Raw genomic sequence first — 16,128 nt, 5'->3', positions numbered from 1 at the left:
ATATATATGTGTATATATATATATATATATATGTATACACACACACACATACATACACACACACATTAATACATGGCACAACCTATATGAGGTGATTTATGTCCAGCTTATCAGAAACTCAATTATTTCATAAAACTCTGTATACCTTTTTAAAAAATATGCAAAGGAGGAGCTCCCATTATAGCTTAGCTGGTTAAGGACCCAGTGTTGTCTCTGTGAGGATGTGGGTTCCATCCCTGGCCTCCCTCAGTGGGTTAAGGATCCAGTGTTGCCACAAGCTGCAGTGTAGGTTGTAGATGTGGCTCAGATCCGGTGTTGCTGTGACTGTGGTGTAGCCTGAAGCTGCAACTCTGATTTACCCCTAGCCTGAGAACTTCCATATGCCACCAGTGCAGCTGTAGAAAGAAAAAAGCAATACGCAAAGGGAATGTATGTAAGAAAATCTGATATGATAGATACATGATGGCCTTTGAACTAAACATTTTTTTATACAAATTTCCCCCAAAAGAAAAATTATTGCCACCTCTGCCCCGTATTAATTAGGCGATCTTAAAAAGCAAGTTAAAACCCCTCTGAGTCTTATGTTAGGTTAAGTGGCAATGACAAGACACATCTATTGGATTGTTGTGAGAAATAAGTAATACAAGTGGAGTTTCTTTGTAAAGTGTCATTAAGAAAGACTCAACAATTATTGAAAAACCACCTATGCCCCTTTGTTTGCTGGCAAGGCATATGTAAAATTGTTACTAATAAAACAATGAAACTTTACAGTGTGAGCCTGCCTGCTCAGAAAAAAGCTTTGTTGAAAAGGTTCATAAGAGATTCATTTGAATGTTCTTTCTTCTCTTGAACATTTTCTCCTCCGATGGCCACACATAATCAGTAACCAAGCGCCTCAATAACCATGGGTCAAATTGATTTCCTATCAGGAAATTGTTTCTCTCTGAATATATAAATAATGATACCATCTCAAAAGATGGAACTGAATCTTAGATTTTTTTACTTTAAGTTTTTCTCTCATTTTAAGATCTTTCCAAAATTGCATCAATAATATTCTGGAAAATAGTATTTAAAGGGAACTTCTAAAAAGAAACCAAATGCTTTTAAATGCCAGCCTTTTGCTCTAATAAATGCTAGATGTCTATCTAGCTATTAACCCAATGTGAGAGTATTTTGGCATGAATTACTTCTATTTCTAATGTCAAAATGGTTTTTCTCTAGTGACATTTGTTTCTTTTTGATTGACAGTTGACCAGATTTCTACCAGAACATTTCTGGATTTTTACACATTTTAAGTGTTGCTGAAGTTTTTCCTTTATCCTGTTGTTACAGCATTGCTAGAGTTAATTTCTTGAACTTTCTATGTGCTTTTTTTATAAAACAGATCACTTCTTTATTTGAGCCTTTTTTTTTAAGTTAATAATGATGACTGAACCTTCATTACCTTTGACTTTGTAGAGTATCATATTTCTGGAGGCCCAACAGGAGAATAGCACTTCTGATCACTGAACACAGTATTCTCCTGGGACCTATAAGAGATTATGACACCTCAGACCCGAATTTAGCTTTGAATCTGGTAGCAGAGATCTTTGTAAAACAGCAGAGTTCTGGAGGAGCTGAGTTTTCTTTGATTCATCTGGCCATATTCATGCAAAATAAAAGAAATGTACAGAAGCAGGAGTCAAACAGAGTATATTCATCCCAACATTGGTCATTTTTACTTGATGATGAAAACAGATCTATTCAACAAGCAGTAATTGTTATGGAATGAAAGCTTCCTAAATTTAGGGAGAACATAAAAAGCTACTTACTAGATCTTCTTTTTCTAAACCTTGAGGTTTATACAACATTCATTGAGGAAAAATAAAAGTGATTTGACTTTATGTGGTTCTGCAAATGGAATTATTTTACATAATTAAAATATACTCAGTTTACACAACTCCATGCCTACCAAAACAAAACAAAATAGAAAGCCATAATATTTTAGAAATTTGATTAATCCCTAATTCAAAACCCTTTTACTGACAGGATTCCTTATTTTAATACTACTTTGACCTGTGGAGAAAGAAGAGAGGAAAATTGGCAGCGCATCTGGTCTTTGCTCCAGTTCTAATTTGCTCCAAATGTCCAAGTGCCCCATTAAATGTTTCTTGGGCAGAATACAGTTACTTGAAGACAACCATTCCCTGACATCTGAACCTTCATGTTATGAACATGCTAGTCTATTTGAAGGAAGAAACTAGAAGAATCCAGAACGTCTTCACCTTTAGGGTCAATTTACTTTTCTGTCCAAGGCAGATTTTGAAAATTAATAAAACCCTAGTGTTTGAAGGATACATGATGTATTTGTAAATGGAGTTCCTGAATTTTAAAATGCTTTTACCTCCCTTATTTCCTTTAATACCTAGAACCCCGAAGTAAGGACAGGAATTATTATACTACTTCAGATACCAAAACAAACTAACAAAAGCCAAGAAGCAAAGAGGTAAAGAACTTTAGAAAGGATTTACATAGTCCCTTTTCTAATAGAAAGTGGTAATAGAGTTTAAACATAAGATAAATATCTCACGGGAAACAAAGGAATAGAAATACACAAGGGTTGGTCAAGGCTAAAGCCTCAGACAAGGGAAGTGGGCAGGGATGACTAGACTGCTGTTCTGGGATGGGAACTTGGTCTTTTGAACCTTATACAAGGAAACCAAAGTGAAGTATGTGTTCATGGAATACTGAAGTTGGAACCAGAATTCATTTTTTCATTTCAAACACTGTTAAATTATTTTAATTACACTGGAATTATCATATTCATCACATAAAGTACAATTTAAAAGTGAAACAACTCTCATAATCTTAATATGGAAGTAGCTTCTACATTACAATAAGAGGTTTAAAATATAACTGTGGTAAAGCAGTTTATCAGTAAATTAGTAATTGCCTGTAGTTAGCTTTCAGCAAACAAAACAAAACAGACAAAAGCCACCTGCAAAGTTAGCAGAGCAAAATTATTTTAAACTGTAGGCAAGGATTATAGAGATTTATGGGGGTCAGATAGCCTAGAATGGCTTCAATGAATAATGGATCTCTTTAAAAAGAGGAATGCTTCCATTTAACATAGAGCTATAAATTCACTCATTAAATATCTCCTATACATAGCAAAATAACATATTAAGTTAAAGCTGTTATAGGGCTCAGAAATAAAATAAATATCTCCATGGACAAAAAATGAATAGAAATGCACAGACATTAGTCCCAGCTAAGACTTTCAGGAGGGGAGCAGGAAGGATGTCTGGAAATTAGGAAATCAGACTCACTTCTTGAACCTAAAGGCTATTATGAGGCTGAGGTCAGCTCACCCACCTATCAGAGAGGCTGAAATATAGTAAAATAACATGATAGAGCCATTGAAAATAGTTTCGAATATATATATATATTTTTTTTAGGGTCTCAAAGACATAAAAAGAGGAAGGCCATTAAAAATTTGGAAGGATAGCAAAGAAAAAACAGACAGAAACAAAGAAAAGTAGGTGAAGAAGAAGGAGGAAGAGAAAGAAGAGGGTAGGGGAAAGAAGAAATAATTAGAAATCCTCCCAAGTTGGTTAAAAATATGACATTGAGATAAAATTTTCATAGAATAAGATCTGTGTATGGTTGAAGAGAGATTTAGTGAATTGGAAGATGGTACTGAGGGATTTATAAAGGGCACCAGAAAGACGACAGAGGGGATATTCTAAAATCGCCCCATGCCAGTTATCAGTTTATTGTCTCTTAGCTCCAAAGAAACCCTTCAACAATACATTCCTTGTGAGAACAGATGAGTTATTTTAAGCTTTGCCCTTATAAAGTGAGCGTGATGTTAAGCTTTCTCAGTAGAGGGCACTGGAAGTACATGGAAAAATGGGAGGAGGTCAGTGTGTGTACAAGGAAGTTAGGTGGAGCTCTGCTCCAGCAACCCATCCAGAATGCAAGATCTCTCAATAACCTTGCAGCTTTGGCCTGACAATAACCTTTCTCTGAGGGTCTTTAACCACAGAAACCAGAGCCATTAAAGTGTTCTGCCTGCACCAAAGGCCTCTTGCACACACAGGCACCTGGATTTCTTCTATAGGTTCTCCACTTGGCAGAGCATTCTCACCAAACCTCCATTCTTTCTGCAGATGCCCATGCAGCCTACCAACACACATAGAATTCTCACTTGCTATACAGGCCCAGCCCCTGGTTTCTGATCATCTGGCCCAGCCTGCTTTCCACAAGTGGGCTTCCATTGCCCACTGACTGCAGGTGACCTCTGGCCAAATTGCAAACTTCTCTGCCATCCAAGGACTGAATGGCATCTCAAGCAAGTGAAACCTTCCCAGTCTGTCTTTCTTGGGTACCCTCCCTCAGCCCTAGCATATCATAAAGAATGTCCATATATTTTATAGACATTATTTTATCAAAATTAATAATTCTTTATATATAAACTTTTGTTTAAACCACTGCCTGGTCTCCATCCCCTGATACAATCTCTGCACTGTTTGGAAAGTGGATGGAGACACAGATTAACTTTAGAGCTGCTTACAACAACTCTGCATGTTAAATCCACTGAAAGAATAAAAATAAAATGTATTATTTCTGAATTAGCACGAAGTAAAAGGCAATAAATTAAATCAATTTAACCAACTTAGTAGAAGATAAAAAGGAGGGGGAAAAAGCCAAGGGGAACTGTGGTTATAGACACGCACACACATAAACACACACTAACACACACATACACACACATACACATGCACACACTAACGCAATACAAAGGTCCAAATTTATCATAATTACAATAAAGGTAAATCAACTAATTCACATATTCAAGGACAGAGATGTTTAGGTTAGACTTTTTCATGTAATCCAACTATTGGATTTTCACAAGAGATGAAATGACAAAAAAAGAGTTTGAATACAAAGGAAAGAAAAAGATACATCATGCAAATGTTAATCAAAGGAAAACTTGGCATTGTAAATCTGGTCAGAAAAAAAGCTTTAAAGCAAAAAACACCATTGAGCAAACTTGAAAGCAATAGGCCCATTTTATAAAGAGATTATAAAGGAATGAAGAAAAGAATAATGCACCAGTTCAGTTAGCATGAGGAAGAGACACAATCCTAATCTTTTGCATCTATCAGTATAGCCTTAAACTATATAACGCTAATATATAACTATAAGGAGAACTACAAAGAGAAACTGATAATGCCCTGTAATGACAATGCAGATTTTAATACTCTTCTCAGAAACCAGCAGACATGTAATTAATAAAGATCTAGAAAATTAGAATAAAAGTAAATATGTCAGGCAAAAATTTGGCACACAAAACCCACAAATTTACTTTCCCTTCAAGAATATATGTGAAATTTACAAGGTATGGGTACAAAGAAAATTTAAATGGATATTAAGAAATAATGTCACACAGACCACTCGAGATATAATTAAAGTTAAATATCAAGCACATAAAGATAGTTAAAATTCAGCAACCTAAGTTTAGGAACTGGAAAAAAAAAATCACTGCTAAATAAATTGTGGATTAAAGAGAGAATCTTACTGGAAATCACAAAACAATTTGAACTTAATCATCAAAGGCACTATAAAGTTTTCTGAAATGCAAACTAAGCTACTTAGAAAAAGCATATAATCTTAAAAAGGTTAAAAATAAGTGAGTTAAGCATTCAGCTCAGGAAGTTTGAAAACAGAAATAGAGTTTCAAAGAAAGTAGAAAAAAGGAAATGATAAAAACATCTTTTCTGCATCACTAATTGGAATGTAAATTAGTAGAACCTTTGACACATGGTGAAAGGGGCAGATTGAAAGATGTTCGTCGGAGTCATTAGTCATAAGGAAAAAAAAACCTAAATAAACCCCAGAATGTTCATCAAGGAGGGAAAAAAATAAATAAATTGTAGGATATCCAGGCAATGGAATAAGTATAATGGTTAAAAAGAAACAATCCTGAGTAAAAGAAGATCAGTTGTTGAAAGATGTAAAGATGCATATGTAAAATTGTAATAAAAAGACACTGTTATTTATGGATATATGGCTTTTAAAAGTACAAAGTGTGACAGTATGGCCCAGCTAGACCCCAATCTCATAGCAAGGGTTGTCTTTGGGGGAAAATAGAAGAAAATAAGACTGTGGGGGGTGGGGAAATATCATAGACATTATCTTTAGCTGCAATTATTTACATTCTTAGAAAACTCTTTGAGGCAAAATGACAAAATGCTCATGGCATTTTATTCTGGGCGATAAGTTACATGGTTGTTAAATGAGCTTTTGTGTGTTTATGCAGGATGTTAAATTGGCAAAATTTTTAAAATGACAGAAAAGAAGAAGTCTCTCTACAGGGGAGAGATGGGGGCGGGGAGAAAGAAGACAATGGGAGGGAAGGAAAGAGAGATGGAGACAGACAAGGACAGAGGGAGACAGAGAGAGAGAGATGGGGCGGGAGAAGGAGGGAGGGAGAGAGGGAGGGGCAGGGCCTTACCGGGTTGTTGACACCCAAGCTGATGGTCAGGCACCTTTAGTTTCCAGGCATCTGAATCTGGCAGAACTGCATCAACCTTAGATGAGCCTTTATCTCTACCCTACACAGTGCTTTGTATCAGAATGTCTTGCGGGGAGAGCAGCCATGATGGCAGTGTAAAAAGACCCTGAACTCAGAATGTCTTATAGAGTTTGCTCCTGAGGAAAGGAGACTAGGATTTTATATGTACAGGCCAAATATCTTTTTTCCCTGCTTTCCACAACATTACCTTTGATTGGAGGGACTAAAACATTGAATGTAAGCTGTCTGTGAAATTGTAGGTTAAATTAAAGAGTAGCAAATTTGGGGAGTTCCCTGGTGGCTCAGCAGGTTAAGCATCTGGCTTTGTCACTGCCCTGGCTCTGGTTATGGCTGTGGCACAGGTTCAATCTCTGGCCCAGAAACTTTGGCATGCTGTGGGTATAGCCAAAAAAAAAAAAAAAAAAAAAAGGTAAAAGGAGAAAAAAATTTGTAGATCCTAGTGGATTCAAGTTAGAATAATTATTTTTTAATGATACTGAGTTGCATTAATGTCAGTACAAATATGCATTTTGAGAAGTAAAATGGCTAAAAAATAAGAATTGCAAATGGACTATATACATATACATACATTGAGTTCTAAGAATACCCACAACACAAAATAACCCTCAGCATATGAAATATTTAAACATAACAATTATAAGCAACCCCTAACTTCCAAATGGAGTAAAAATGTATGTGCATATATTTATCTTACTGTGACACCTGCACCTTAGAACTAAATCACCAACACACCGAGTTTCTGCCAATATTTGTTTCTTTGAGTTCCTGCTAACCAAAGCAATGAATTTTACCAAAAACTTGGTGTGTTGATATCTTAATCAGCTTGAGCTTCGATAATGAAAGATCCTAGTCTGGCTTACTTAAACAACAAACATGATTTCTCACTGTTCTGGAGGTTGGGAAGTCCAAGATCAAAGTGCTGATAGATTCGGTTCTTGACAAGGACATCCTTCCTGTGTTTCAGGGAGCTGTCTTCCCGCTGTGTCCTCATATGGCAGAGAGAGGAAGCTCGGGTGTCCCTTCCCCTTCTTATATTATAATGATGAAAAAAGATAAAAGGATCAGGTTCCTGCCCATGAGAATCTCAGAGTCTATCAGGACAGCTAATGATCATATATTGTTAAAAAACAATGTTCGGGAAATGAATTCAAGGGTAGTTTTATTCCTGACATATTGAATCCTGCCAGGGGTTATTGGGACTAGAAAGATGTGTGAGTTTTTCCAGGCACAGGCGCAGAGCTAGACCATAAATTGGAAGAGAGTTCTCTTAATATATGAGTAACCCTTAAAAGTATTATTTGTGCACTCTTCTAAGTCCATTTTACTTAAAAGTTTTTTTTTTTAATTTTTTTGGAGGGGGATTGCCACCACAGGTGCTTTTGAAATTGTGACCTAAACTGTTGGATCATCTAACAGATTCATATCAATACACAACTTCACAAATAATTTTAGAGGTTTCCAGGCTCCCTAAATCCTACTTTTCTTTGAGCTTTTAAAAAATAATATACAGTAAATATTTTCAATAGTTAGAATATTGTCAATTGTTACAGTACAATTCTACAACAGTGTAGATGTTTAACACTGTAATTGTTTAAATGTGCTAATAAATAAAGGTGAACTCTTTATTCTAGATAGCATATAGATTTGACAGAAGACCACACAGGACAGTACAACATCAATGTGAAACTGCTGGTAAATTTCACTCCAGATGGGATTCCTGGGTACAATGATGACAGGATAACCTTTTCAATCCACACCACCACAGATCTTTTCCTAAAGAACAAAACAGTTAACAAGAAGCTCCAAAAGAGAGAAAGAGAGGGAAACCATTTATATATGCTACCATAGCCCACTAAAGAAATAGATACAATTTCTTCCTAAACAGGAACAAATATTTTATTCTGTCTCTTCATATTTTCTTCTTTGAAATATGATGGTCTTGTTTCTGAATCTGAGGTGATGGCAGATGAGATGTGGGTAGGTGTATTAAACTGTGCAGCATGGATCCTGAATCTGATGAAATAAAAATATTTTGTTGATCATTCTCTTTGGAATGAGATACACTCAAGAGTTCGAGAGAGGTAGTAGTCTACCAGGAATTCTTAAAAAAGAAAAAGAGAAGTTGTAAAAAAAAAAATTACGTGGTCAAAATTAGAACAAATTGAAGGAAGCCATTATTTGCTTTTATTGACTTAGGTGAATTTGAACGTTCCCTTCAGATGAGTTAGTCCTGATGACTTTTCCTGGAAGTGGTTACTGAATTCAGTGTCCATTCAGTGTACCACCTGCTTATAAATTTAAGAATTAAGAAAATATCTGAGAGTATCTCCAGGTGGAAACTTAGTGGCAGAGCTATATCTATGCAACCAGATGTTGTTAGTATATGTATAAGGTAATTTCAGCCTGGGCTAAGAGAATGAGGGATTGATTCATGGAGGAACGAAGTTTGCTGACTTAACCTCTTAAAAATACCTCTCAGCTGGATTCTGCTTTTGCCTCCTACTTCATCTCCCTACTTTACCCTCACTCCAGGCAGTCTCTTCTGAGCCTAGCAACTAAGAACTCAGGATGGAGGACTTTTCAAAAGCCTGAGGACTGGAAGTTTGGGGTTGGTAGAGGCAAACTATTACATTTAGAAAGGATAAGCAATGAGATCCTACTATGTAGCCCAGGGAACTGTATCCAATCTCTCAGGATAGAACATGATGAAAAAGGATGAGGAAAAGAATGTATTACATATGTGTGTGTGTGTGTGTGTGTGTGTGTGTGTGTGTGTGTGTGTGTGTGTGTGACTGAGTCACTATGTTGCACAGCAGAAACTGACACAACACTGTAAGTCAACTCTAATATAGGTCAATAAATAAATAAATGTAGTCTTGCTCAGAAAAAAACAAAACAGAACAAAACAAAAACCGGAGGCTGAGTCAAGTCACTTCTCTGCTCAGAACCCCTCAGCAGCTCCCCGTTTTCACACAGAATAAGAACCAGGGTCCTTAAATTGCCTACAAGTCCCTCCAAGACCCCTCCTCTTAACCTCAGACCTCACCTACTATCATTTTTCCACTTCGGCTGCATTGACTTCCTTGCTTGAATGAATGAGATGCGCCTTAAGCTCCCGCTTGGACTGTGCCCTCTGCCTGGGATTTCTTGCCCAGTTGTCTTGGCTCACTCCTCTGGCACCTTCACCTTTGATCCACCTTATCCTGCTATTCTTATTCTTCCATTCCTCATAGAATTGAATACCTTCTGACAATATTTATACTTTATTTATTATGTTTATTGCCTTTCCCCCACTCCTTCCAGAATGTAATATCTTCAAGAATGAGTATCTTACCAGATATATTCCAAACGTCTAAAATAGTAGTTGGCGCATAGGATCTCCATAAATACTGCAATCAAATGAATGAATGGATTGGCTGTATAGCCTAATTTTTTTACGTTAATTCATCCTAAGGGTACAGAGGTGAATAAGAAGACATGATCCTGCCCCAGAAATAACTGACATTACCTCTAACCTTGGGAACTATAATAAAATGTTTGTCATTGATCATAGATCGCCCTGAGTGATTGACCAGGGATGGTTCTACCAAGACTATTCAACTTTGGGAGAAAAGACATCTATTGCAAGGATTTCAGGAATATCCCAAAAATGTATATTACTAATTTTTTAAACTCAGAGTGATACCCTGTTCCTGGGTCCTTTCTCTTTCTTAAGGTAGTTAATTGGCAGGGAAGTAAATTGAACCAATTAGTTTGTGGATCAGACGTCTAAGCTTTAGGCAGAAAGCACTCTGGGGTCGGGGTGGAGGTCGTAAATTATGGAGCTGTAATGAATAAAATGGCTTAATTTGTGCAGAGATTAAGGCAGTAGGTTCAAGAAGTTAGTGCCCTGGACAGCAATGTCAGGGGTCTAAGTTTGGATCTCAGACAATTGTAGATACATAGGAGCTGATTTCTGCTTTCATGACCTGGACCCGTCTCAGCACTGCCCTCCCAAAGGCCCAAGGAGCGGCTCCACTCACATCTGAAATCTGCGCTTCCTTGTTAAAGATTCAGCATCTTCAGCATGGTGGTGTGCGAGCAGTGTGGGTACTGAGACACCAAGATTCAGTGATGCCGTCGGGCAGGACCTCAGGGCTGTGGGAGAGGAATAGCGACATGCCTTCGAGTCTCTGTCTGTTCAGGCTGCAGTGGCAGAATACGTAGACTGGGTAGCTTAGGCAATCAACATTGATTTCTCACAGTTCAGGGAACCTGGAAGTCCAAGATTAGTCAGTATGGTTGGGCTCTTAGTCAGGGCTCTCTTCCTGGTTTATAGACAGCTGCCTTCTTACTGGCAAGATGGAGGGGAAAGCAAACAGAGAGCCAGCTCCCTGGTCTCTTTCTGTAAGGGCCCTGACCCCATTCTGGGGGGCTCCACCCTCATGACCTTGTCTAAACCTAATTACCTACCAAAGCACCCTCCCCACAAATATCACCACACTGGGATTAGGGCTTCAGCATCTGAATCCTGAGGGTATGTAAGTATTAGTCCATAGCGATCCCTAAGAAGTACCTGTATGTGTCTGTTTGGAAACTTCTGGGGTCTCTTAAATGTTTAATGAAAAATAGTCTGGCTTCTTCCTTCTCCACCTCCCCCCTCCCGCCCACCTTTCACTTCTGCTAATATATCTGATTCCCTCATCTGCCTGAGACATCTCCTTTTAGACAAAAAAAAAAAAAAAAAAAAAAAGAGGAAAATATTTTATATAAACTAAATATACCTCATAGATGAATACATTTTCTGCTTCATTTTTCTTCCAGTTGCAGACCACTTCTGGGAAATAATTAGGTTTATCTGACAGCAGTGCTTGAGAGATTAGAAGTAATACCATATTAAAACTGCATATAATAACAGGAAAAGTAAAAAATGGAGTTTCGAAGGAATAGTTTCAGATAACCCTAGTATAGGGTGTTCTATTTCTTCCTTATAATTCACTTTATTGATAGGTAATTTTTTTTAGCCTTGATCATAGTCAAAATTATAATTGGATAGATTATCCTAGTGAATTCTTAAATCCTGGTTAAGCATTTCCTTTATTATTCCCTAAAAATCCCTTTATTACTCACTAGCTTGTAGAATAATTTTATTGTTAAGCAAAGAATTTTGAAGCAAATATTATCCTAAAATATATAACACATTCTAGAGGCCATTAAGTGGTTTTATGCTTGACCATTGTCATACACAGTATACACAGCTACTATTGTCTACTTACAGAGATATTTAAAGCTAATTATATTTGGGGAAGTTTCCATAAACCTATCACAACCAGGGAACTTGACATCCAGTAGTCCATTAGCTTGGTATTCCACCATCAATATTTTTAAGGTGCAATTTTCCAATTTTCAGAAGAATGTATTTCATATTTTTAGCCTTAATAATGGTGAATTTTTTTGTAGTCACTGCACACTCAAGATTATTTCTTCCTAATTTAGTACCCTTTGGTCATCCATTAATAAACACATTAAGATTTATCAAATGAGAAGAACAGGCTTTCTTAATATGCTTTTTAAATGTCCTAAATCTAAGTTTTTCTCTCTATCAAAGAGCCCCTGTGAACTCTCAGAGTGTCACAATGATGTCAGTTATGTAGTAAAAGAAATTATGCAGTTATTTAAGTAGAACTCCCTGGAAGAATATGTGATCATAAGGTGCAAGTCAGTTTATTTCATTAAAGGCTTTGGAAAACAGATTGTATGCAATAGGCTTGCACATATATTGGTGGTGGAAAGTATTTTTAGACCCAGATCCTTACCTTGGCTTTGCAAGTGGGATAAGATAAAGAGGCATGGTCCATCTTCAGTGCCACTTCTTCTATTTCATGCATCTGCTTCATTCTGAAGAATCCCAGTGGCCAGAAAGACTGGTATTAACTGGAAAGAACCAAGTCAAAAATAAGGGGGTGAGGGAAATTTCTGAGGGAAAAATTGCTCGTATAAAGGAACCCAAGAAAGTGAAATGTCATGTACACATTACTCTTCAGCATTTATATTTTTCTTCAACACTCCTTTTGTGTGACTGACACTATCAGGCACTGTAGGGGAAAAAAAAAAGATTTGTATAAACTCTAAAGTTGGTAGAATGTATAGTAGGTACACCACTGTTACTGTAGATCAAATATGGAACCATATAAATGGTATAGAAAGAAATGGGGGAGAGAGAGGGAGAAATCATTTCTGAATAAGGAGATCAAGGCAGGTTCTACTGAGGAGGTAACATTTAACATAGAGGGGCCAAGGTGTAGAGGGGTTGATTGGAAGACAGTAAGTAGCCCAAGAGGATTGAGCAAAATAAAATAATCCTGAAAAGGAAATTTGTACTAGTTCGTGAAAGACTTGGAAGGCCAGAAATTCAAAGCAACCAGAAACCCAGAGCAACCAATATGTTCTCAGATTACTTTATGTGCCTCATGGTTCTCTCTGAGGCATAGAGAAACCATGAGTTGTGTGTTCGATGGGCCAAATCTGTCTAATTTATAAGCAAAAAACTAGAGAAAACATGGGGCAGGGGGGCAGATTAGTACTATCGTGCTTACCACAATGAATTGTAAAAAGACCGTCCATTCTTCACTTTTCTATCTTGAACATACATTTAGTCACTATTTATTTGAGAGGAGCAGGGAGAATTAGTTTGAATTCATTTAGACCTGCCTTCAAATCTCAGCTCCATCAATTACTTATCATCTTTCTTCATCTGAAAAATGGCGTAAGGCTGCTTCCTTGTAGAGCTCCTGTGCACATTAAATGAGATATTGTAAGCAAAAGTCTTATCACAGGGCCTGGGGCATGGTTAGTGCTCAAGAGAAATTAGTTCCCTCCCACCAGCCACCAGGCGCTTTCTAAGCTCTGCTCTGTCCCTTCCCCAGTGTCCCTTGTCTTATACCCCAGAGCCAGGAACACTTAAGCCTTCTTCACGAATCTAATTCTATAGATCCTAGAATTTAATCTAAACCTAAGAGTCATGGAAGGAGATCCTACCCAATATTTGGGGCTCAGCTTGGCCACCCTCTTGGTATGAGTTCAGCTCTGATCTTGAATGTCGTTTCTGCCTTTGGCCTTTGGGGCCTCAGGACCCATCTTTCTAAGACTGAGCCTCTATCTTCTTGCCAAACTCCATAGCCCCTATTTATCCCCTTTTCTTTTGGCTCTGCTGCCCTGGACTCGGGTCTGGTTAATGGAATCTTGCTGTTTGTAACGATCACCACCCATGTTTAGGGCCTGACTGGTCTTCAGCGTGTGATCACCTGCTTTTGGATTGGGTCCTGTGCCTGTGCCCTTCAAAGCTCTTGTTTGTTTTGTATGGATCTGAGCCACCCTTCCACAAAGAAGCTTTATTAGAGCATTGACTTGGGTCTTCTGCCATTGGGCTTTCCCTTGGACCCTGCAACTAAGGAAGTAAGTGACTGCATGTCTACTTGACCCTTGGCCTGGCTCTTGGCACTAGTCCCTTGGTCTGCGGGGATCTGTACCAGGCCTGTCCACATCCACACCATTCTTAAAGGTATAAAGATGAATACAAGTCTTATACCTAAGGATCATATAAATAGGATAGGAGAAATGAGACAACTGCATGACTAAGCACAGGGTGTCAGAAGTGGTCAAAACACCGTGTGAATTCACAGAAGCCAGAAATCACAATAGCCTGACACATTTCTCAACCTCCATGTTGAAAATGACATTTGAGCTGGCTTTGCAGTGTTAGATACCAACAGACAGAAAAAAGGAGGACATGTGGCTAGAATAGAGAGGCAACATAAACAGACACAGGGTACCAAGGAAAGAGTAAGGCTAGAGGGAATCTGGTCTGGGGCTGGGTCATGGGAACTCTTGAATGCCTGGCTTAGGGACAAAGCACTTGATGTGATGAGCATTAGAGATCAGGGCTGCAGGATACGGCCTCACTGCCCAACTCCACAAGGTCCCATTCTTACATACCAGGGATGGGCAAGCTTTTTTTTTTCTGTTTTATCTGGCCAGCCCATGAATATTTTAGGCTTTGCAGGCCATATAGTCTTTGTTGAAACTACTCAATTCTGCCTTCGTAGCTCAAGAGAAGGCACAGACAATACGTAAACAAATTAGCATGGATGTGTCCCAATCCAACTTTATTGGTGGACAGTGATATTGGAATTTCACAAAATATTATTCTTCTGATTTTTTTCAACCATTTCCAAAAAATTGTTCTAAATATTCTTAGATAAAAGGCTAAACAGAAATAAGTAGCACGCCAGATTTGGCCCTCAGGTAATAGTTTACTGACCTTGAGATAGATTTCGCTGTGAATGATACTCTTGGAATTGTAAGACACAGTGGCCATGATGGAAAGCCATTGACGGTCTTTATTAAAGACAAGCACGATACTGTCAAAGCCAGACAAGAAATAGACCAGTGGCAAAAGAGATGTGAGATGGGGGCCAGTTCTTTTCTTCTTTCTTTCTACGTTTTTTTTTTTTTTTTTTTTTTAAGGAGGCCAGTTCTGAGGCTACTACCATAGTTCGAAAAGTGTGTGTGTGTGTGTATGTGTGTGTGTGTGAGCACGCTTGCAGCATGTACTATTTTTGAACTGCCACGTAGAAAGTGACATTTGACCTGGACTTTGTTTTTCTACAATCTCAATTTCCAAATAACTATACAATGTATGACCATCAACTTGGCACTGTGGCCAGCTCTCTGAATGTCTTTTGTAGAAGAGAATGGCAGAAGTGTCTAAAGAGAATAAAAGGAGAAAAGCAGTCATTCTCAAGGTGGTAACAGCATGGGAGGCAGGGACCCAAACCCTTGAGTCAAAGCAGTAGTGTAAGTTGTCAGCAAGAGGAAACAAAGGAGCATTCACTTTACGATAACCTGGTCTTACTTTATCACAACGTCGCATAAAACACCTTACAAAATTCACTGTGCTTTCTGTTACTCTCCATTTGAAAAGCCAGTACTTGGGCATGCATCAGAAATCTTAGCTCAGTGAGCTTCTGCTTCAGAAAGCTTTATCTCACAGTGGATATGCTGTCTGCATTCCAGCACGTGGCTGTGAGTGTCTATTTGTGGCTGGCCTTATTGGACCTATCTTCTTTTGTTCATCACATCAGCATTATGTAGGCCAGTGACTAGGCAGGAAAACTCCATGGCAAGTTTCACTTAGAAAATTCTCATAGGGGTTTTTTTATGTTGGTTATTCTAATACTGACTGGTTTATTTAAGATTTCAGGCTATCTATGATTTTTTTTTTAAATATTAAAGATGTTCCTAAGGTCTAGTATCAGTTTGTATTGTACTGTCACTGGCAGCAGGAAGTATCTTCTGAACTAGAGTAATGGGTAGAGGTTGTAGCTGGGCAAATATATGCTTAATATGGTAATGCTTTTCTATTAGATATAGATGTATGCAAATGGAATGAACTTTCTCCTAGATAGTAAATGGGATGTCTCATTAATAAGAAGTTCTCCTGAGGGGCAATAAGTTCATTTGGTGGGAAGGGAATAGGTGGCTTAGACTAGGATTCCACTGAGTCTTCT

The 16,128-nt window shown here is 37.9% G+C and overlaps 1 protein-coding gene and 1 long non-coding RNA gene across 3 annotated transcripts in view; one reads left to right on the top strand and one right to left on the bottom strand.

Moving 5' to 3' along the window:
• The window catches only part of CYYR1 (cysteine and tyrosine rich 1), a 109,055-nt gene that overhangs the window by 43,246 nt on the left and 49,681 nt on the right, over positions 1-16,128 (top strand). The window lies entirely within an intron of this gene.
• LOC102161036 overlaps positions 1-16,128 on the bottom strand; it is a 67,073-nt gene that overhangs the window by 28,586 nt on the left and 22,359 nt on the right. For both annotated transcript variants that reach the window (XR_002338170.1, XR_002338171.1), the window contains 4 exons: positions 13,156-13,350; positions 11,344-12,493; positions 10,603-10,834; positions 7,466-8,593 (listed from right to left, as the gene is read on the bottom strand). This is a non-coding gene — a long non-coding RNA (uncharacterized LOC102161036). The remainder of the gene's footprint in view (positions 1-7,465; positions 8,594-10,602; positions 10,835-11,343; positions 12,494-13,155; positions 13,351-16,128) is intronic.

The sequence above is a fragment of the Sus scrofa genome, chromosome 13, assembly GCF_000003025.6.
Source record: "Sus scrofa isolate TJ Tabasco breed Duroc chromosome 13, Sscrofa11.1, whole genome shotgun sequence".
Taxonomy (NCBI): Eukaryota; Metazoa; Chordata; class Mammalia; order Artiodactyla; family Suidae; genus Sus; species Sus scrofa.
The sequence above is the reverse complement of the archived record's forward strand: the minus strand, read 5'-3'. Positions and strand labels throughout refer to the sequence as shown.